The 25,032-nt window shown below is 41.3% G+C and overlaps 1 pseudogene; it reads right to left on the bottom strand.

Moving 5' to 3' along the window:
• Positions 1 to 24,513, bottom strand: part of LOC142733357 (syncoilin pseudogene) — a 28,691-nt pseudogene extending 4,178 nt beyond the window's left edge.
• Between the last annotated feature and the right edge of the window lie 519 nt (positions 24,514 to 25,032).

Genomic DNA, 25,032 nt, shown 5'->3' with positions numbered 1-25,032 from the left:
ACCTTAAGGGGTCTAGTTTTCTAAATGGGGTCATTTGTGGGGGTTTCCACCATTCTGAAACCTATGAGCCTCTGAAAACCTGGCTTGGTGCAGGAAAACAAAATGTACTTCAAAATTTATAAAATTATTATTCAATTTGTAAGTCCTGTAAATTGCTGAAAATTTATTTTATTTTTTCAAAAGTGCTGCCAAAATGGAGTAAAGAGATAGAAATATATATTTAATTAAAAAAATTGTACAGTATTGTACAGTATTTTTTATTTTTTAATTAATTTCCGCAAATTGTATCAGTCTACTTTTACCACTAAAATAAAGTACAACATGTGACGAAAAAACAATGTCAGAATTACTTGGATATTCAAAACTTTCACAGAGTTATTCTCTGATAAAGTCAGACATACCAGATTTGACAAATCTGGCTTGGTCATTAAGGTACAAACATGCCCGGTCATTAAGGGGTTAAAGTGCTGTTTGAAGTATGGAAAATATTTAAAGAATTATTCTTACTGCCAATCAGTGCAGTGCAAATAGTACAGTCTGCCCTGCACTGCCCCATATCTTTCCTCGGCAGCCAGTCTCATTTGTGCCGTCACTCTCTGCAATTACATTCAGACCAGTCCAGGACGGATCGCGCTTAGTGCTGTTTTGAAGTGGCACATCCTGGGCCGGTTTCTTTTCTCTACCTGCTGTATTGTTGTGGTCTGCCTGTGCTGGCTCGATGCCAGTGGTGGATTAATATCATCTTAGGCCCTGGGCTGTACACAAGTTATGTGCCCACAACCTACACGTAAGTATCACCTACATGTCAAAGTACATCACATGCCACTCTGCAGACTGTCTCTTAGCCTGATCATCTGCTGCCACTCACATTTCCCCACAGCCCCCACCACAGTAATGTACATAGATTGTAAGACCTACATTACCAATAATACCCCATACTGCTACTGAATAATACCCCCATACTCTTACTAAATAATATCCCATACTGTTACTGAATAATACCCCCATACTGTTACTGAATAATACCTCCATACTGTTACTGAATAATACCTCCATACTGTTACTGAATAATACCCCCATACTGTTACTGAATACTATCCCCATACTGTTACTGAATAATACCCCCATACAGTTACTGAATAATACCTCCATACTGTTACTGAATAATACCCCCATACTATTACTGAATAATACCTCCATACTGTTACTGAATAATACCTCCATACTGTTACTGAATAATACCCCCATACTGTTACTGAATAATATCCCCATACTGTTACTGAATAATACCTCCATACTGTTACTGAATAATACCTCCATACTGTTACTGAATAATACCCCCATTCTGATACTGAATAATACCCCATACTGTTACTGAATAATACCCCCAAACAGTTACTGAATAATACCCCCATACAGTTACTGAATAATACCCCCATACTGTTACTGAATAATACCCCCATACTGTTACTGAATAATACCCCCATACTGTTACTGAATAATACCCCCATACTGTTACTGAATAATACCCCCATACTGTTACTGAATAATACCTCCATACTGTTACTGAATAATACCTCCATACTGTTACTGAATAATACCCCCATACTGTTACTGAATAATACCTCCATACTGTTACTGAATAATACCTCCATACAGTTACTGAATAATACCTCCATACCGTTACTGAATAATACCCCCATACCGTTACTGAATAAAACCTCCATACCGTTACTGAATAATACCTCCATACCGTTACTGAATAATACTTCCATAATGTTACTGAATAATACCTCCATACTGTTACTGAATAATACTCCCATACTGTTACTGAATGATACCTCCATACCGTTACTGAATAATACCTCCATACCGTTACTGAATAATACTTCCATAATGTTACTGAATAATACCTCCATACTGTTACTGAATAATACTCCCATACTGTTACTGAATGATACCTCCATACTGTTACTGAATAATACCCCCATACTGTTACTGAATAATACCCCTATACTGTTACTGAATAATACTTCCATACTGTTACTGAATAATACTTCCATACTGTTACTGAATAATATCCCCATACAGTTACTGAATAATACTTCCATACTGTTACTGAATAATACCTCCATACAGTTACTGAATAATACCTCCATACTGTTACTGAATAATACCTGCATACGGTTTCTGAATAATACTTCCATACTGTTACTGAATAATACCTCCATACAGTTACTGAATAATACTTCCATACTGTTACTGAATAATACCCCCATATTGTTACTGAATAATACCCCCATACTGTTACTGAATAATACTTCCATACTGTAACTGAATAATACCTCCATACAGTTACTGAATAATACCCCCATACTGTTACTGAATAACACCCCCATACTGTTACTGAATAATACCTCCATACTGTTACTGAATAATACCTCCATACAGTTACAGAATAATACCCCCATACTGTTACTGAATCTTACCCCATACTGTTACTGAATAATACCTCCATACTGTTACTGAATAATACCTCCATACTGTTACTGAATAATATCCCCATACAGTTACTGAATAATATCCCCATACAGTTACTGAATAATACCCCCATACTGTTACTGAATAATACCTCCATACTGTTACTAAATAATACCTCCATACAGTTACTGAATAATACCCCCATACTGTTACTGAATAATACCCCCATACTGTTACTAAATAATACCTCCATACTGTTACTGAATAAAACCTCCATACTGTTACTGAATAATAGCCCCATACTGTTACTGAATAATAGCCCCATACTGTTACTGAATAATACCTCCATACTGTTACTGAATAATACCTCCATACTGTTACTGAATAATACCCCCATACTGTTACTGAATAATACCTCCATACTGTTACTGAATAATACCCCCATACTGTTACTGAATAATACCTCCATACTGTTACTGAATAATACCTCCATACTGTTACTGAATAATACCCATATACTGTTACTGAATAATACCCCCATACCGTTACTGAATAATACCTCCATACGGTTACTGAATAATACCTCCATACCGTTACTGAATAATACTTCCATAATGTTACTGAATAATACCTCCATACTGTTACTGAATAATACTCCCATACTGTTACGGAATAACACCTCCGTACTGTTACTGAATAATACCCCCATACTGTTACTGAATAATACCCCCATACTGTTACTGAATAATACTTCCATACTGTTACTGAATAATACTTCCATACTGTTACTGAATAATATCCCCATACAGTTACTGAATAATACTTCCATACTGTTACTGAATAATACCTCCATACAGTTACAGAATAATACCCCCATACTGTTACTGAATCTTACCCCATACTGTTACTGAATAATACCTCCATACTGTTACTGAATAATACCTCCATACTGTTACTGAATAATATCCCCATACAGTTACTGAATAATATCCCCATACAGTTACTGAATAATACCCCCATACTGTTACTGAATAATACCTCCATACTGTTACTGAATAATACCTCCATACAGTTACTGAATAATACCCCCATACTGTTACTTAATAATACCCCCATACTGTTACTAAATAATACCTCCATACTGTTACTGACCGTTGTTAATGTGGCGCGTATTTCTCTTTATTTCACTTTAATTTTCACTTAGTTTCACGTCACCATTAAGCCCTTCGGTTTTCAAAGAGTACAATATCAGCCGTCACTTTGCCACGAAGCATGCAAACTATGCTAGCAAGCAGTCAACACAAGAACGGGCGGCTACTGCTCAGAGGTTGGCAGCTAATTTACAGAGTCAACAGAACTTTTTTCTTGATAAATCACAGTGCGTATGTTATTTTAATCTATTTACATTTCCTCCTCCCAGTATCTGCAAAATAGTATGTAAATGCCATATCTTGCATATTCCTTGAGACAAATTTATTAACTGATAAGGGCTATTTTTCACATTTGAAAGACAGTTAATAAATTGGGTTGTAGTGTTCTTACTGTGCTATGAGGTTTGCACACACTACATTTAATGCTTTAGTATATCCGGCCCAAACACTCCCTCCAAATGCTCCTGGCCCGGCCCCTCTGTCAAATTTTAGAACCCATTGTGGCCCGCGAGTCAAAAAGTTTGCCCACCCCTGAGCTAATCACTACTCTATAGAAGCTGTCATAATCAATGCCTGTGAAACTGTAGTAGTTGAGGGTTTACTATTAGTCTCTCCTCTCTGCTGTGTGTGGGTGGTGACTGGTCAGAGACTCACAGTCAGACTGGCTGCCGCATGCAGTGTGCACTGTGAGTGACTGTGAGACTCACCAGTCACAGCTCTGATTGTAGCTTTCCCACGCTAATTGAGCACAGGAAAGCTACAAAGCCAGGAGTATACTGCAAGAGGGGGGGGGCGTTTTACTGACAGCAGAGGGCTCTATAGGGGGGAATTATCCCCCCACCATAGAGCCCTGACTAGTTACTATACTGAAATGTTAGGGGGGTCTGAGCATCTGAATCAGAATCCCCCCCTATAGAGCTCTCTGCAGTTAGACGCTCAGACCCTCCCCCACCTACACTAATCCTTCCATTATAGTGATGTGAGGGCTCTATGGGGTGGATTATTCTAGCCCCATAGAGCCCTCTGCTGTCGGTAAAATGCCCAGACCCCCCCTTGCAGTATAGTCACGTCACGGGTCCCGGTTCCAGCAAGGCAGGAACTTACCTCGTGCTGCTCGTGCTCCTCCTGCAGACTTGCTCCTCTCTGGCTGCATGTGCTGTGTGCAGCGTCAGAGAGGAGGAGGAGTGTTACAGACGTTCGGCACGTCTGCTATGTTCGTCTGCATGGCCCCTCCCCCCGGTCCAGTCCGTCCCGGGCTGAAAATGCCGCTCCCCCCCTATGGGTAGGTGGTGCCGCCTGAGGCCGTCGGCTCACCTGGCCTCATGGCAGATGCGGCACTGCATATAGCTCAGAGGGCATTAGAACATCATCTATTCAGACACAGTGCCTATAGCTATGAATTACAATCTTTCATACTTGAGGCACTTACTTTTCTTATGACACACAATTTTTTTAAATGCGATGGTACATTCTATTTACAACTGAAAGGAGTATCAATGGGAGCCAAGTTCTCCCCCTCCGTGGCAAATCTTGTGATGGCCTGGTGGGAAGAACTGTTTCTTTTTTCTACTGTTAATCCCTTTGGCAGATTCATCAATTGGTATTCAAGATACATTGATGACCTGCTATTTATATGGGAGGGTAATATATCAGACATCGCTAACTTTATATTCTATCTGAATGACAACCAATTTAACTTAAAATTTACTCATTTGGTCCAAAAAAACACTATTCAGTTCTTAGATCTAGAACTCACAGGCCAATCAGGAGAAATAATTAACACTAAAACCTATCGCAAACCCATCTCAGGAGACACCATCCTGCATGCAACAAGCAGTCATCCCAAACAGACCATATCATCAATTCCTGTGGGTGAGATGTACCGGGCGAAAATAAATTGTAGTGACGATAGCAATTACCAAGTGGAACAACAACAAATAGAAAGGAGACTACAAAAGAGAGGGTACCCAGAATGGACCTTAAAAAGAGCATTCTCCATTGTAGAGAATAAACCTAGAAATCGACTTCTTGAACCAAAATGCAATAAAAATACCATTCGAAATATACCCACCCTGGTGTTACAGTACAGTACTCAGTTCAATGCTATTAAGAAAATTGTCCAAAGAAATTTAGTTATCCTTATGGATGACGACATCTTGTCAGATATTCTGAAGGACGGTTGTCAAGTAGTACCCAGAAAAGCTCCCTCTTTAGGTGATGTTCTTTCTCCCTCTGTTCTTCCGCTAAATACTTTAAAACCTACTTGGCTTCATTCTGCTGGTTTCTTTAGATGCGGCTCACATCCCTGTAACGTTTGCTCATATGCTAGACCAACAAAAACTTTCAGAGATTCAGATAATGTAAAGAATTTCACAATCCAAAATCACATCAATTGTAATAGTGAAGCACTAATTTACATTATAGAGTGCAACACATGCAATCTCATGTACATAGGATGTACCAGCCGTAAATTTAAAGTGAGAATATTGGAACATCTGGTTATATTAAAAATCCAAACATTGCAAATATTTCCAATGTTGCAAGACATTTTATAACCCAACATAATAGATCTACTACAAGCCTTCAATGTTATGCCATAGAGAAAGTAAAAATACCAACTAGAGGGGGGAACATAAAACACAAAATCTTATCACGAGAAGCCTACTGGATATTCACTCTAAAAACGAGGATCCCCGATGGATTAAACTTCAGAAAAGAACTTATGTTCCATTTCTAATGAATAAAAATAATATAGACCCAGTAACACAAATTTAGGAACTTTAAAACATTGGTCAACAAAGTAATATTACAACGCTATCTAAACGACCATATGCGTTTGTCGGGATATATTATTCTTCATAATGTGTATAATTTCCTAATTGTGAGTAATGAACAAAAATAATGAACAAAAATAATATAGAATAATTAATACCAAACTAGAAATATCAAAAGCTTGGCTAATAAAGCAATACTGTAACTATAGTGCCATCTGATTGGCTTCATGTATTTGTCGGGTCATACTATTCTGTACGATGTACTTTATTTCCACCTGTCATAGTATCCATGAGTAAGAAAATAATACTGATATCTGCCCCAAATACTTAATTATAGTAATCTTTTCAGTTCAGAACTTATTTTAAATTGTTTGAAATACTGTATTTTTTAGCCTATAATACATATTTTTAATTTCTCGATGTGAGCATAAAAGAGGTTTATATCCGTCAGCCTTACAAATGAAATACCATTTCATTAAGCTACAACTAGAACATTTGGTATCCCCATCATTTTGGACATTTTCAGTGTCAATAATATGATAAACATGATAACTACTATAGAATAACAACATAACACTTTACCGGCGTTTCAGTTCAGCACCATTCTGCTGGACAGCTCCATTACGATACATAGCTCCCATTCATAAATTGCTCAAGCCAGTTGTGCGCCCTCTTGTGTTTAAAAACCAATATGCTGGACAGCATCACTTTGCTGAACCAACAGCATTACTTTGCTGAACTAGTTTCAGCTACTAGTTTTAATTACCACCTGTAGGTAACCGGATATAAACCTCCCCCTGATAGTTTGTCATTTAACAAAAAGCCATGAGGAAGGACCTGGTGTGCGTCTGAAACGCGTAGGCACCTATCTATCTATCTATCTATCTATCTATCTATCTATCTATCTATCTATCATCTATCTATCTATCTATCTATCTATCTATCTATCTATCTATCTATCTATCTATCTATCTATCTATCTATCTATCTATCTATCTATCTATCTATCTATCTATCGCTAAGCATTACACTCGGGACTGATCTTGTTTTAAATACCCAAAATAAAATTGGAACAATGTTCTATTTTAACTAATTGCGCTGGATCCTCTATTCTTTTGTTTTCCCTGTCTTCAACACCGTGAGCCGTCACGGAGATCCAGGTGCAGAGCGCAGAAAACCTGCATCAAAGGTGAGCTGGAGGATCCCTCCCACAGTTTCTGTTTATATTGTTGGATACTCCTTACAATTTCTCAATTGCCCGGACTCCATTACCTCAAGTATATTCTGAAGATGGCCCCTACTAGACTTACTAATATTTTGTATAAACGGAGATTGTTTCCGACTCAAAATATTTCTCCACTGTCCTGACAAAAAATATATTCTCAAGTCAGGTACTGCCAGTCCACCCTCTTCTCCTCTATCCATCAAGTATTTTAACTTCATTGCAATAATTAGCAAAAATTGCAAAAATTAGCATTTTTCTCAATTTAAATGTATCTGCTTGTAAGGCAGGCAGTTATAACACACAAAATTGTTCCTAATTAACATCCCCCATATGTCTACTTTAGATTGGCATCGTTTTTTGAACATCCTTTTATTTTTCTAGGACGTTACAAGGCTTTGAACTTTAGCAGCAATTTCTCACATTTTCAGGAAAATTTCAAAAGGATATTTTTACAGGGGCCAGTTAAAGAGGCTCTGTCACCAGATTATCAAATCTATCTCCTATTGCATGTGATGGGCGCTGCAATGTAGAAAACAGTAACCTTTTTTTTTAATTTTTTTTAAACGATAATTTTTGCCCAAGTTATGAGCAATTTTATATTTATGCAAATGAGCTTTTCAATGGACAACTGGGGGTGTTTTCTCGTATTTCCAACTGGGCGTGTATTGTGTTTTTACCAACTGTGCGTGTATTGTGTTTTTACCAACTGGGCATTGTGAATAGACGTGTATGACGCTGACAAATCAGCATCATATACTACTCATCGTTCCCACTCAGCTTCGTTCACTGCAGAAATACAGCGTGACGTCACCCACAGATCCTTCAACCTTGTCGTCGGACAAAGAAGATACATCGGCTCCAGGCGTCCAAAAGGTTAATATGCTTGTCTCTAGGGAGTTTGCTATGCTTACCTGCACATGGTGATGCTGCTACAAATTCAACTGTACTCTGACGCCTGGAGCGGATGTGTCTTCTCTCTTCCGACGCCAAGGTTGAAGGACCTGTGGGTGACGTCACGCTGTGTCTGCAGTGAAGGAAAGCTGGCTGGGAATGATGACGTCACCCACAGGTCCTTCAACCTTGGCGTCGGAAGAGAGAAAACACATCAGCACCAGGCATCAGGGAGTACAGTGCAGGGTATGTGCAGGTAAGCATAGCAAACTCCCTAGAGACGAGCATATTTGGACGCCTGGAGCCGATGTATCTTCTTTGTCCGACGACAAGGTTGAAGGACCTGTGGGTGACGTCACGCTGTATTTCTGCAGTGAAAGAAGCTAAGTTGGAACAATGAGAAGTGTATGATGCTGATTTGACAGCGTCATACACTTCTATTCACAACGCCCAGTTGGTGAAACAAGTAAACACGCCCAGTTGGAAATACGAGAAAACACGCCCAGTTGTCCATTGAAATGCTCATTTGCATAAATATACAATTGCTCATAACTTGGGCAAAAATGATCATTTAAAAAAAAAAAAAACACCGTTACTGTTATCTACATTGCAGCGCCCATCACATTCAATAGGAGATAGGGATTTGATAATTTGGTGACAGAGCCTCTTTAAGTTGTGAAGTGGCTTTGAGAGCCTTATATATTAGAAACCCCCAAAAAGTCACCCCATTTTAAAAACTTCACCCCTCAAAGTATTCAAAACAGCATTTAGAAAATGTCTTAACCCTTTAGACATTTCACAGGAATTAAAGTAAAGTAGAGGTGAAATTTACAAATTTCATATTTTTTTGCAGAAATTCATATTTAATCAATTTTCTTTATAACACAGAAGGTTTTACCAGAGAAAAGCAACTCAATATTTATTGCCCAGGTTCTACAGTTTTTGTAAATATCCCACATGTGGCCGTAGCGTGCTACTGGAATGAAGCACTGGCCTCAGAAGCAAAGGACCACCTAGAGGATTTTGGGGCCTTATTTTTATTAGAATATATTTTAGGCACCATGTCAGGTTTGAAGGGCTCTTGAGGTGCCAAAACAGTGGAAATCCCCCAAAAGTGACCCCATTTGGGAAACTACACACCTCAAGGAAATTATCTAGGGGTATAGTAAGCATTTAGACTGCACAGGTTTTTTACAGAAATTATTGGAAATAGGGCGTGAAAATTAAAATCTACATTTTTTCAAAGAAAATGTAGGTTTCCACAAGGACTAAGGGTATGTGCACACGTAGTGACCAAAAACGTCTGAAAATACAGAGCTGTTTTCAAGGGAAAACAGCCCCTGATTTTCAGACGTTTTTTGAGCAACTTGCTTTTTTCGCAGCGTTTTTCGCGCCGTATTCGCGGCGTTTTTTACGTCCATTTTTGGAGCTGTTTTCATCGGAGTCTATGAGAAAACAGCTCCAAAAACGTCCAAAGAAGTGTCCTGCACTTCTTTTGACGAGGCTGTATTTTTACACGTCGTCGTTTGACAGCTGTCAAACGACGACACGTAAATGACAGGTCGTCTGCACAGTACGTCGGCAAACCCATTCAAATGATTATTATGGGCAGATGTTTGCCGACGTATAGTAGCCCTATTTTCAGACGTAAAACGAGGCATAATACGCCTCGTTTACGTCTGAAAATAGGTCGTGTGAACCCAGCCTAAAGGAGAAAAAGCACTGCAAAAATTGTAAAGCAATTTCTCCCGAATAAAACAATACCCCACATGTGGTAATAATTGGCTGTTTGGACACACGGCAGGGCTTAGAAGGGATGGAGCGCCATTTGGCTTTTGGAGCTCAAATTTAGCAGGAATAGTTTGCAGAGGCCATGTCACATTTACAAAGCCCCTGTGGGGACAAAACAGTGGAAACCCCCCACAAGTGACCCCATTTTGGAAACTACACCCATTGAGGAAATGATCTAGGGGTATAGTGAGCATTTTGACCACACAGTTTTTTTTTGCAGAAATTATTGGAAGTATGCCCTGAAAATAAAAATCGACATTTTTTTTAAAAAAAATTTAGGTTTAGCAAATATTTTCTCATTTCCACAAGGACTGAAGGAGAAAAAGCACCACAAAATTTGTAAGGCAATTTCTCCCGAGTAAAAAAATACCCCACATGTGTAATAACCGGCTGTTTGGACACACGGTAGGGCTTAGAAGGGAAAGAGCGCTATTTGGCTTTTGGAGATCACATTTAGCAGGAATGGTTTGCAGAGGCAATGTCACATTTGCAAAGCTCCTGAGGGGACAAAACAATGAAAACGCGCAAAAAGTGACTTCATTTAGGAAACTACACCTCTTGAGGAATTCATCTAGGGGTGTAGTAAGCATTTTGACCCCACAGATGTTTCATAGAATTTGTTAGAATTGGGCAGTGAAAATAAAAACAATCCTTTTTCTTCAATAAGACGTAGCTTTAGCGCAACATTTTTCATTTTCCCAACAAATAAAGGAATTTAAGAACACAACATTTGTAATGAAATTTCTCCCGAGTACGGCAATACCCCATATGTGGTCAGAAACTGCATTTACCTAGGGGTGTAGTAAGCATTTTAACCCTGCAGGTGTTTTGTTGAATTTAGTGTGCACTCGATGTTGCAGAGTGAAAATGGGATTTTTTCCATAGATATGCCAGTATGTGGTGCCAAGCTTGTGCCACCATAACAAGACAGCTCTCTAATTATTATGCTGTGTTTCCTGATTTTAGAATCACCCTACATGGGGCCCTAATCTTTTGCCTGGACATTCGACCAGGCTCAGGAGTGAAAGCGTACCATGTAAAATTGAGGCCTAATTTGTCGATTTACAAAGTATTGGTTCACAACTGCAGAGGCTCAGATGTGGAATAATAAAAAGAAACCCCTGAGAAGTGACCCCATTTGGAAACGACACCCCTCAAGGCATTTATTAAGGGGTGTAGTGAGCATTTTCACCCCACAGGTCTTTTCCATAAATGATTGCGCTGCGGATGGTGCAAATTAAAAATTTATATTTTTCCCTAGATATGCCATTTCAGTGACAAATATGTCATGCCCAGCTTATGCCACTGGAGACACACACCCCAAAAATTGTTAAAAGGGTCTCCCGGGTATGAAGATGCCATATATGTGGAAGTAAACTGCTGTTTGGGCACATTGTAGGGTTCAGGGCGGAGGGAGCGCCATTTGGCTTTTTGAGAGCGGATTTTGCTTGGTAGTAGATTTGTTTGATTATTGCTGGTGTTTCCATTTATAATGTGGGGGTACATGTAAGCTGGGCAGAGTACATCAGTGGCATAGTCAGGTGGCATAATAATGGGGTAAAAAAACAATACAATGATCCATAGATGTGTGTTACGCTGTGAAGCAATCCTTTCTGCACAGGCCGGTGTCGCACTGATAAATGGCGTCCTTTCTTATCCCCCTTTTGGTCCACACTCCGCACCTTTGCAGTTTGGGGAATTTTGCTGGGAAAGTGTTGTCCTGGTATAATACGGGCACCCTCGCTTCCAGCAGATATGTTTGGGCCCTCCCCTTCCTGGTTCCCTAATTTTAGGTCCTTGGTAAATCGCCTCTTGAAACAGAAGATATGTTCCCCTCGGGCACAACTGCATATTTTTTCTTTCCTGATTTATTGGAGCCATAACTAATTTTATTTTTTCATAGACGTAGTGGTATGAGGGCTGTTTCTTTGCTGGACGAGCTGTAGCGATTATTGGTACCATTTTGAGGTACATGTGACTTTTTGATCACCTTTTATTCAATTTTTTGGGAGGCAAGGTGACCAAAAAAATAAAATTCTGGCATAGTTTTTTTAGTTTTTTTTATACAGCGTTCACCAAGCATTATAAATTACATGTTAACTTTATTCTGCGGGTCCGTACGATTCTGGCGATACCTAATTTATAGAACTTTTTTATGTTTTACAACTTTTTGCACAATAAAATCACTTTTGTAAAAAGAATGTATTTTTTCTGTCGCCAAGTTGTGAGAACCATAACTTTTTTACTTTTTTGTCGACGGAGGTGTATGAGGGCTTGTTTTTTGCGAGACGAGCTATGGTTTTTCTAGGTACCATTTTTGGATACGTGCAACTTTTTTATCACTTTTTATTCCAATTTATGTAGGTCAAAGTGACCAAAAAACAGAAACTCTGGTAAAGTTTTTTACGTTTTTTTTTTTACGTTGTTCACCGTGTGCAATATATATTATTTTGATACCTGAGGTCGTTACAGTCCCGGCGATACCAAATACGTATGGTTTATTATTATTTTTCAATAATATAGGACTTGATAAGTGAAAAAGGGCGATTGTGTTTTATTTTATTACTTGAAACTTTTATTGTTTTCAAACTTTAATTGTTTTTCACTTTTTTTTTACACTTTTTCTCATGTCCCACTAGGGGACTTGACGGTCCAACTGTCAGCTTTAGTTTTTTTCTAATACATTGCACTACCTACGTAGTGCAATGTACTAGATCTGTCAGTTATTCACTGACAGCAAGCCGATTAGGCTTCGCCTCCCGGCGGGGCCTAATCGGCTTCCGTAATGGCAGAGCAGGAGGCCATTGTGTCTCCTGTTGCCATAGCAGCAGTCGCAAGTCCTGATTGCCTGTCAGGGCTGGCGATCTGCTAGCAACCGCTAAGATGCAGCAATCGCTTTCAATTGCTGCATCAAAGGGGTTAATGGCAGGGATCGGAGCTAGCTCCGGTTCCTGCCATTTCATGTGGATGTCAGCTGTAATATACAGGTGACCTCCACCGCTGATGACGCCGGATCAGCTCCTGACTTGGCGCCATCTTGCCGGCGGCTACGGAAGCCGATCAGGCTCCGCCGCCGGGCAGATCTTAACCGGCTTCCATGCTAGGCAGACTGGGAGGCCAGTATTAGGCCTCCGTTTTCTATTGCAGCCACCGGAACCCCGGCAATTTCCTTGCTGTGGTTCCGATGAGCTGCAAACAGCTTAAATGTAGCGATCATGTTTGAATGCTGCATTGAAGGGGTTAATGGGGGGGATCGAAGCTAATTTTTGTTCCCGCCATTACAGCCGGATGTCAGCTGTCAGATACAGCTGAGATCCGGCGATGATGGCACCGACTGAGATTCTGAGCCGGTGCCAAACATTTGGCGTAAGTATATGACATTTTGCGGGAAGCACTGGCTTTCCATGTCGTATACTTACGACAAATGTCGGGAAGGGGTTAAACTTTTTATGCATTTAAACGTCTTTTCTCCTATCCATATGGGACTGTTAATCAGTGGATACAACAACTGGGGTAATACTATCATTTTAATTACGGCTATTCGATCTGCCATAGAAGGGGGTAACCTATTCCATATCTTAATTTTTGGGTGAGAATTTTGTAGCGGTTGTCTATCCACGTAGGGTAGTCTCTTCAATCAACCCATCGGGTTGACCACCAGATCATGGGTGCAGGAGATTTAACAGGAGAGTAATGGCTGTTTTTTTCATTTCAAAACATTCCATGCAACTAGTTTAATTTCTCGGACAATCCTTTTAAGGAAATATTTATCGGGGCACAATGCACCATTTCTGGGCGCTGTATCCAATGTTTATCTGGACAGTCGTCTGGTTATTTTTCTGGACTTTGTATGCACTATTTACCTGGATGCTGGGTAATAATTATGTGAGTTAGAAACAGGAGGACCTGCAATCTCATCAACATTGTCCTTTTCTCATAAAATGTTCTTCTTGAGACATCTGATGGATTACTCTGAAAATATGGCGTAGCTGCCAATCAAGGTCCAAAGGTTGACATCCTCAATGGTCTCCAGGATCTGAATTATACCTTTTTCTTTCACTAACCCATTTCTCTAGGAGTCATATATAAAGGTTGGGTCTATGGAGCCCAGATGAGCTACATTAGCAACTTTAAAAGAGAAGCCTCAGAGACATTCAGCTCCAGGATGGTCTGTGTCAGATAAGTAGTGGTTCAGAACGCACTAGACGATGTAGGTGCACGAATAGGGTCCCAACCCAATCGTAGTCAAAATAAGTATTTGGCACACAAAGCTGAAGTTTAAAGAAGAAATCTTGATTTTTTTTCAAGTGGTTGTAGATGCCAGAGGCTTAGTGCGACGCTTCGGTCATTACATGACCTTCATCAGGCACTGTGCCGTTCTGATTGCTGGTACATCCAGTAGTTGGCGCTTAGTTCCGAATGACGGCTGACCGCTGTAGTTGGCGCACTTGAGATTTCTTAAAACGTTAGCTTTGAGTGCCGAATACTTATTTTGGTCTGTGTCAGATGTTAGGGATGAAGTCTACAACTGGCCAGACCACCTATCTTTCCTTCGCTCTGGAAATATAGGACAGTCCACAAGGCAGCACATCATGTCTGGTCAATTCCCCTACTACTCTGTACACTAACATCTTCAAAAGAGAAGAGGAAGGTGCAGATGTGACGTTCAGGTTAGGTATTTGCAGCATTGAAGTTGTATTGTGCTCCCCTTGGAGCACTGTGCAAAGGCAAAACTCCTTTATTGGAATGATGTGTAGATGGTTGGTACTCTATTTGGGTGCGCAGGCTTACTTTGTTGTGTGCTCACTTGGCTAGGTCGGCATTAATGAGTGAAATGTATACAGTACCTTAGGAAAATACAGTGTGAGAAAAAGATGTTAACAGGAGCGCTGCCTAGAGTAATACCTTGAAAAAAAATGTAAACTTGTCTTCTCACCTTGTGAACCTCTTGGTTGATAAGAACATCAACTGGATGCAGTTGTCTCTCTTTTTGTAGCTTCTTGTTCTTCTGACACGGAGTACAGTATGTCTCAGGCTGGGGGATTTCTTGAGGGAATTTCCATCGCTGAGTTCTAATTATTCCTCGGATGTTCAATAACGCTGTGTGGTGAAGATCAGGACAGTGATCGAGGTCTCAACATTTTACTGCACAGCTCCATGATCTCTAAGGGCTTATTCAGACGAACGTATAATAATACGTCCGTGCAACGCGCGTGATTTTCACGCGCGTCGCACGGACCTATGTTAGTCTATGGGGCCGTTCAGATTGTCAGTGATTTTCACGCAGAGTATGTCCGCTGCGTAAAACTCACGACAAGTCCTATATTTGCCCGTTTTTAGCGCATCACGCAACCATTGAAGTCAATGGGTGTGTGAAAACCGCGCACAGCACACGGACGCACTTCCATGTGCCGCTCGTGATGCGCGCTACAGTAGTCAAAACTATGAACTAAAACAGAAAAGTACCACGTGCTTTTCTGTTTACAAACATAAAAACAGAGAAAATCACGCAGCCGCGCATCGTATGCTGCTCACACATGGAGCTTTTATGGACCTTTTGCGCGCCCAAAACGCACACGCTCGTGTGAATCCGGCCTAAGGCTGGATTCACACGAACATGTTCGGTCCGTAAAGGACGGAACGTATTTCGGCCGCAAATCCCGGACTGAACACACTGCAGGGACCGGGCTCCTAGCATCATAGTTATGTACGACGCTAGGATTTCCTGCCATAAAAGAATGTTCAAAAAACGATGCCAATCTAAAGTAGACATATGGGGGATGTTAGCAACAATTTTGTGTGTTATAACTGCCTGCAGAATAAAGTAACGTTAAAACCAAGCACACCATTGTTTTTCTTGTGAAATTCTCGATAAGTTTGATGTGTCACATGACCCTCTTCCCATTGAAAAAACTAAAGTTGGATACAAAATGGCCGACTTCAAAATGGCCGCAATGGTCAATACCCAGCTTGAAAAGTTTCCCCCCTCCCATATACTAATGTGCCACAAGCAGGAAGTTAATATCACCAACCATTCCCATTTTATTTAGGTGTATCTATATAAATGGCCCACCCTGTAGATTCCTGTTTATATTCCAGATACGTTCATACCATTTTAGACAATGAATCTACAGTACATATCACAAACTTGTGGTGAAACAAGATCTTTAAAAAATCTGCTAGAAGAAGGAATTGGATTAGGAGTATTAGCCAAGAAACAGGCAGAATACTTACTGATAGAATTCCCTATTGTTCCCATATTCCATGGGATGCCAAAAATCCATAACTTTGCATGGTCTTGGGTTATCTGTGACGTAGTTGGCTAGTACCCCTGCAAACCGGCCTGCTGGTACTACTGTCAGGGGCCTGGCCACAAAAGTAAAATAAACTGGGCAGCCGCCGCTCATCAAGGTTATGATCAGAGGTAATTGGTTTGTAGAAAGGAATGGGACCCATGCAGGGGCCAGAAGCAGCGGCCTGCTCTGCAACTTGGTGAGTGACTCTGTTTTAAAGCAGTAGATTCAGTTTAATTATTTTTTTTATGTTGCCCCTTCTCTCCCACCTTCCCTCCGGTCTCCCTCCCCTTCCCCTCCTCAGATGCCGGTCAAGCGTCATATCCACTCTGGCCCAACTCCCGCCTCGGCCACCTCCCGTTCTCTTAGCCTACTCCTCCGCCCGCTCACAGAGTCCCTGACACTTTGCATCCTGCTCCCCTCCCACAACTTTCCATTGCCACCTCTGCAAATCCCCTAATAATGGGGGACCCAGATGTATTTCCTCAAATGGAATTCCACTGACTGTATGAGGCCCAGAAATTTCTGATGGTGGCCCTACCTGCATACCACATATTCCGGCAATCAAGGCAGTGGAATTCCATTTGAGGAAATACACCAGGTATTCCAAATGTCTACAAGAATTTATTTTAATGTCAGTGGAGTATCTGCGCTCACATAATTTTTTCTGCCTTGATAGTTTTATTTTATTGCAGACAGAAGACGCCCTGATGGGGTTAAAATTCTCCCGCTCCATGGACAATTTGTTTATGACATGGTGGGAGAACAACATTTTTTCAGCCAATAATCCCTTTTACAAGTGGATTGTGTGGGATGGACGATACATCGACGATCTTTTTTTTGTTTAGGGGTCGTGATGTGGCGTCTGTACCACCATTTATGGAATACAATAAAACCAATACATTTAATTTACAATGTTACAGGCTCGGCATCCATGTATTCTGTTACCTTCTTCGAGATTACGTTGCAGGGGAATTGTAATACAGAAAAGGAAACATTTTGTGAACCCTCTTCGGGCACTACAGTCACCCAGCTCACACCATCTAGGCAATACCTACAAGGGAATTTATAAGATCTAGGATAGCCTGCTCAAATGACAAGACATTTCACAACCAATGTATAAATATTGACCGTGGATTACATTTTACAGGATATTAACAATTGATGTTAACCCCTTAATGACCAGGCCATTTTGCACGTTAATGACCAAGGATTATTTCTTGTTTTTTCACGGTTGCATTACAAGAGTCGTAACTTTTTTTTTATTCCGTCGACATAGCCGTATATGGGCTTGTTTTTTGTGGGACGAGTTGTATTTTGTAATTGTACCATTTTTAGATGCTTATAATATATTGATTAACCTTTATGAACTTTATTTTAGGAGAGAATTGAAAATAAACAGCTATTCCAGCATTGATTTTCACGTTATAAATGTACGCCGTTTACTATGCAGTGTAAATAACATGTTAACTTTATTCTATGGGTTGGCACGATTACGGGGATACCAAATATGTAAAGGTTTTATATGTTTCCCTATGTTTGCACAATAAAAAGCCTTTTAGAAAAAAATACTTGTTTTTGCATCACCGCATTCCAAGAGACGTAATTATTATTTTTTCCTTCAATGTGGCCGTATGTGGGCTTGATTTTTGCGAGACAATGTGTAGTTTTCATTAGTACTATTTTGGAGTACATAAGACTTATAAATTAACTTTTATTTAATTTTTTTATGGTGGGAATGGGAGAAAAGAGAGAAATTTTCCGTTGTTTTTTTTGCGTTTTTTTTGGACGCCGTTCATCCGGTGGTTTAATTAATGTGTTCATTTTATTGTTCAAGTCGTTACGATCGCGGGGATAACATATATGTGCATGTGTTATTTGTTTTGACACTTTTACTAAATAAAACCACTTTTTGGTTTTATTTGATTTTGACTGTAATTTTTTTTTTTCACAAACTTTATTTAACTGATCGCATATATAATGATCGCATATATATATACATATATACATATATATATATATATATATATATATATATATATAAAATGCTTTGGTATACTTAGTATACCAAAGCATTATTGCCTGTCAGTGTAAAACTGACAGGCAATCTATTAGGTCATGCATCCGGCATGGCCTAACAGGCATTTGCTGAAGGCAGACCTGGGGGTCTTTGCTAGGCCCCCGGCTGCCATGGAAACCCGACGGCGACCCGCGATTTCTTTGCGGGGGCGCCGATGGGGTGACAGAGGGAGCTCCCTCCCTCTGTCAAACACATTACATGTCGCTGTCACTATTGACAGCGACATTTAATGGGTTAAACTGCCTGAATCGGAGCACGCTTCATTTCCGGCAGTTGCAGCAGAAGCCAGGCTGTGTATAACGGCCGTGCTCCTGCCGCTGATCGCGTGGGTACAGTGTCAGTACCCGTGCGATCACAGGACGGATATATCCGTCCTCCTGCGCAAACTACCAGCTGCAGAGGACGGATATATCTGTCCTTCGGCGTTAAGAGGTTAAGAAGGGCATCAAAACAAAGGACCCAATCCCCGCCCATACACACCCGATTCAGCTCACACAGTATCATGCTCCCATAGTGCCTCCCACACAGTATAATACCAAATAGCTGCCCCTACACAGTATAATGCCCTCTACCTGCCACCATACAGTATAATGCCCATACAGATGCTCCCATGCAGTATAATGCCCAAATTTCTCCATACAGCATAATGCCACATAGCTTCCCCAATACAGCATAAAGCCCCCCTACAGCATAATGCCTCAATAGCCTCCCCATACAGTATAATGACCCATAGCTGCTTCATACAGTATAATGCCCCCCTAGCTGCCCTTATACAGTATAATACCCCCATAGCTGCCCCTAGTGCCAGTGCCCATATATAAAGTGCCAGTGCCCTCTCAATAGTACCACGGTGCCCATGTAGATAGTGCCCCTATATAGTGCCACAGTTTCCATGTTGATAGTGTCACCACCCTGTAGAAAGTGCTTTCCCCACCCTGTAGACAGCGCCATTGCGACTACCTCTAGAAGCGGAATCCCCAGCCAGAGCATAGGCCGGGGATTCAGCTCCTAGAGGGAAGCCCTGATGTTACTGTCCATATATGGACAGTAACGTCAGTGGATACTCCTTGAGCGAACCCCCGTTGCCGACTCTGGCCATGGATTCCGCTCCAGGAGGAGCCACTAATGTCAATCGGCAACTGATCATTGGCAACGGGGATTCTGCTCAAGGAGTAGCCACTAATTCTGAAGCAGGAAACTATCAGCTCCCTGCTTCAGAATTAGTTGAGAGCGGAGGGAGCTCCTCCGCTCGCCGATGACTCCCCAGCATCGTTGCTAACCTCCACTTCAGAAATTTCTGGACTACTGAGCTAAAAATTATGAACAGACCAAAAGTTTTACGGACACATTACAAAATCAAGAGTAAGGCCCCATGCTCACGACCGTAGATTTAGTCCGTAATTACGGACCCATTCCTTTCTATGGCCATAGAAACCTTCTGTAAAAAATAGGACATGTCCTATTTTTTTTATTTTATGGGCCACGGTCCTATACTTTATAATGGGAACATGGTCCGCAAATGCGGATGACTGTCCGCAGCCATGCGTGGGTGTAATCACGGGAACGGTCGTGTGCATGGGGCCTCAGTGATAATAAAGAGCATAACTAACACCTTTTATAAGTGATCACACGAGTGGGATAGTAGGAAGAAGAGTACGGGCACAACCTGTTCACATCTGTATTGGCTTTCCATTCCGGGGTCCGTCGGAGGTTTCCGTCGGGTGAACCCCGCAACGGAAAGTCAAACTGAAATTACAGCTTACGTTTCAGTTGACTGCGCTATTAATTCTGTTGGAAAAACGGAAACCTGCCATGATTGTGACGAACGGAAACCATTAGCAATGTTTCCATCAACATTGATATCAATGGGGACGGAAACTGTGGTTTCCGTTTGACTTTCCATTGCGGGGTTCACCCGACGGAAACCTCTGACGGAACCCCGGAACGGAAAGCCAAAGCTGATGTGAACAGGCCCTAAGGCTTCTTTCACACTAGCGTTTCTATACGTTTACCTCTCTTCCGTCAGAGGAAGAGAGGATCGATATGTTAAACGGAAAGCAACTGTTCCATTACAATTACCATTGCTTTTAATGGTAATTCTTTTGTATCAGTTGCTTTCCGTTTGTCTCTGTTCGCTAAGTTTCCGTTTTTTTTAAAGGAAACAAAAGTGCAGTCTGCCGAACTTTTATTTCCGTTCAAAAGAACGGAAACCTAGCGAACGGAGACAAACGGAAAGCAACTGATACAAAAGAATTAACATTGAAAGCAATGGTAATTCTAATGGAACCGTTGCTTTCCGTTTAACATATCGATCCTCTCTTCCTCTGACGGAAGAGAGGTAAACGTATAGAAACGCTAGTGTGAAAGAAGCCTTAGGGCCTGTTCACATCAGCCTAATACAACTAAAATATTAATAATATTTTAAAAAAAATCCCTACTGAGCTTTGAGCCAACAACCTTCCAATCCTAATGTAAGGCAGCCAAGTTGACCACTACACTATATAAGCCATCATATTTAATAGCTGCGAAACAGTTGTAGTTGAAGGTTCATTCAATATTGACAGGCACTTTGTCAGTCCATCCTGCAGGCACTATCTGTCTGCTGCGTGTGGGTAGTGACTGGTCAGAGACTCACAGTCAGACTGGCTGCCATTGCTGCCGCATGCACTGGGAGTGACTGTGAGACTCACCTGTCACAGCCCCACTTGTAGCTTTCCCACGATAATTAAGCACATGAAAGCTACAAGCGCAGCTGTGGCTGGTGAGTCGGATACTCAATCCACCCGCAAAGTAGCACTGTGCCCGGAGAGCCCTCGGCGAGCGGAGGAGCTCCCTCTGCTCCTCCGCTATGTACCAATTCTGAAGCAGGGAGCTGATGGTTCCCTGCTTTAGAATTATTTTGACAGCGGGACATACCCCCGGCCGCCCGGGACAGCGGGACAACGCCCGGAGTCCGGGACTGTCCCGCTGAATCCGGGACGGTTGGGAGGTATGGTTACATGATGTCACCAAGTCTTTTCTACAGTGTCGCTAACAACAAAACTTGACTTTCCCAAAAAGTTTTTTTATTTTTTAAAAAGTACTTACGATATCGATGCGTTTATAAAAATTGTACTAAGCATCATGTAATTTATGCCATTAAATGCAAACAATGTGATCGCGTGTATGTACGGATGTAGCCATCTTTATCTTGACTCGGATAACTTGCTGCAGCGTGATATCACACAACAAAAGTCATTAAAAAGTCATTGAAAAAACACTGACACTGTGTATTTAATGCGTTGAAAGTCAAGATAAAGCCGGCTACATCTGTAGGGCGCACGATTAGAAACTTCAAAACGCGCATTGTAGAACACATTTCAGATACAAAAACAAAAAACCACTAATGCCTCCCGGTGCAGAAAAACACTTGTTAGAAACACATAATGGCAATTTTTAAAGCTTATGGGGAAATGTATTAACCTTTCTACGCCAGTTTTCTAAAAGAGGGCTTCCCAAAAGGGGGCAGGGTGACAGCAGCTCTACAAATTTATAATAATTTACACCTGGCGTAAACTATAGTCGAAATCTACTCCTGCTAATAATTGACAAAAATGTCACTATGTGGAGCGTAGCAAGGTAGAGGCCCATGCCAGGCTCCTCTCCGTCCCCTCTATCGGACAATTAAATAAAAAATGAATGCTCACCTCACCACTCCTCTTCTGGTCCCCTCATGTTCTCTCCGCAGCCTGCGGCTCAAACAATGCACTGATGACGTTGAGTGCTGTGTCACATATAAAGGACCTGACGCTGCTCGGTGTCAGTGCATTTTATGGGCAGCAGGGAGCCTTAGGGGATCAAGGGGGAAGAAGAGAAGCGGAGAAAAGATTATACTTATTTTTTATTTTACATTATGTCCGATGGGTAGGGGGAATAGATGGAGCATGGTCGCGGTCGCTGCATAACGATTGTGGCGCACGAACGGCCGAAAGATGTGACACATTTAATAAATGTATTGCATCTTACTCCAACTTTCTTTATATTAAGACTGGCATATGAAATGCCATCTTAATAAATTCCCCCCAATGTTTTTATGGCCTTGAAGAAACCAAAGACGGGTGGATATTGGAGAAGACACTTCCTGAATAGGGAGGCGTTCTACGATCTGCAGCTTCATACAAGATTCCCGAAGGGTCTTAATTGGAGGAATGATCTGTTATATGTTTACTTAAGTGGAATAACACTTAATACACAATGTATATATCAACGACATAGCATAACAGTCATTTTCCTCTCATAATATGCAGTTTGACGACTTTAAGATGGCGATTTGTTTTTAAAATATTGCATATTTAAATATGGTGCTAAACTCCTGGTAAATAAAGAAAGATTCAGATTCTCCCCTACTTGAGTAGCTGTGCAGCACCTGCACGAACTTGAGAATGTGCCTCTCTGGTCATGTGATCACAGGTCCTGCACACATAACACAACAGCACTACACAAACTATCTATGCAGTTTGGTCACTAGATGGCAGCAAAGCACTAAAATGATATACACATACATGTTTACATAGGCGGCATACATGTTTACATAGGCGGCATACATGTTTACATAGGCGGTGCGCTTGGTGCTAAATTTCTAAATAAAAACACATCAAAAGAAACATAAACACATCAACTATCAATTTATAATCCATGCCCACCTGCGGCTGCTACGCATATCCTCACCATTGTGGTCGGACAGTCTGAAGGTGACAGTGGAGAGGATTATTTTCAGACACTTCTACACTGGTTTGGACTGGTTCACTGGTTTCCCAGTTTGATCGGCTGCTTGTCTCATTTGAATTAAAAACCACCTGAGCTCAGGACAAGGGGCAAATAACAGAAAAAGTCCCAGAAAAAGTCTCTCTCCACCTGCAGCAAAATAGACAAAGTGGTTCCCCCCATTCCTCACACTGGCCCCAGATGAAACTGCTATGGCAAAACTCCACTGACTTTAGAACCTAGCGCAACAGCCCCAGATACCGAACCGTACCACGCCGCCACAGGAGAAGGAGCAACGGGGACCACAGGTGGTGGGACCTCACGCTGCACCAAAGCCTCTCTAACACCAGCCAGTAATTGAGCCACTACCTGTCCCAAATCAGACACTGTCAAGCTGGGGGCTCCTGACTATGGTGTGAGCAGGGCTCAGGAAGCCTTGACCTCCTAGCTAGTCTTGACTTGGGGATTAGCGGCATATCCCTGAGCACCCCTGATGGTAAGTCTATAATTTATGAACAAAGGAACGGGGAGTGGGAAAAGTAGTGTGTTACATCAATGTTAAAAATAAAAAATACTTTATTGAATAATTATTAAAAACAATTTATATATTTTATATATATATATATTTATATATATTTATATATTTTTGTTTCTGCAGGACAGTGCTATATGTGCACTTAAATGTGCAGCACAATGTCCTGACATGACTGCAATTTGAACTTTTTGTTATAAATTGATGCATCCTGAGCCTTGGCAGTGTTATCTTAACATGGATACATTCCTGGAACGAGCCGGAAGTATCACATTGCACCATTATTTTGTTTCTAGTCTTTAACTGTTTGGATTGGTTACCATCCCTGTCAATCAGGGATCTTTTTAGCATATCTGGCCTCTGATTCTGGCGGTCGCCACCCCTGGAAGAAGCCGGAAGTACCGGCGAAACGCGCGTCGGGTGTCTTTTAAAATCATCACAATGTTAGATGGTCACACATTGCTCCGTACTGTTCAAATAACAATTTGATTGAATCATTTATCTGGCAGAATATCTGCCCTGGTCAGGGACTTAAGCACGTCAATACCGCATGTTGGGCTGCGGACTCGGTCACAATACATGGAGGGACGGAGCTGAGCTATGCTTGAGTTGCGAGCACACTCAAACAGCTGACCGCGGCTCACCTCCTCTCAGCCCTTCCCATGTGTATGTGACTGACTTCGGCAGTCTGATCTGCACAAAGAAAACAAACTTCGATCTAGTAATATAACTGCCTGACAGGCAGAACACTTACAGTTACGTGGGATTGGAGATCATTGCTGAGGCACACTACCTGTGTGGCCGCCTGCCCGTCAGTTATTCCTCCCTGTAGTTGTTCTCACATAGCAAGTTACAGCTCTGCTATGCCGAGCTATGTTTGAGCTGTGAATACACTCAAACAGCTGATCGCGGCTCACTTACTCTCTACCCTTCTCATGTGTATGTGACTGACTCTGGCAGCATAGTCTGCACAAAGAGAACACACTCTTTCCTGTAGAATTGTCCTCACGTAGCAGTCACAACTCTGCTATGCCGAGCTATGTTTGAGCTGTGAATACACTCAAACAGCTG

This window comes from Rhinoderma darwinii, unplaced genomic scaffold, assembly GCF_050947455.1.
Source record: "Rhinoderma darwinii isolate aRhiDar2 unplaced genomic scaffold, aRhiDar2.hap1 Scaffold_94, whole genome shotgun sequence".
Classification (NCBI taxonomy): Eukaryota; Metazoa; Chordata; class Amphibia; order Anura; family Rhinodermatidae; genus Rhinoderma; species Rhinoderma darwinii.
This window is presented reverse-complemented; position numbering and strand designations above follow the sequence as displayed.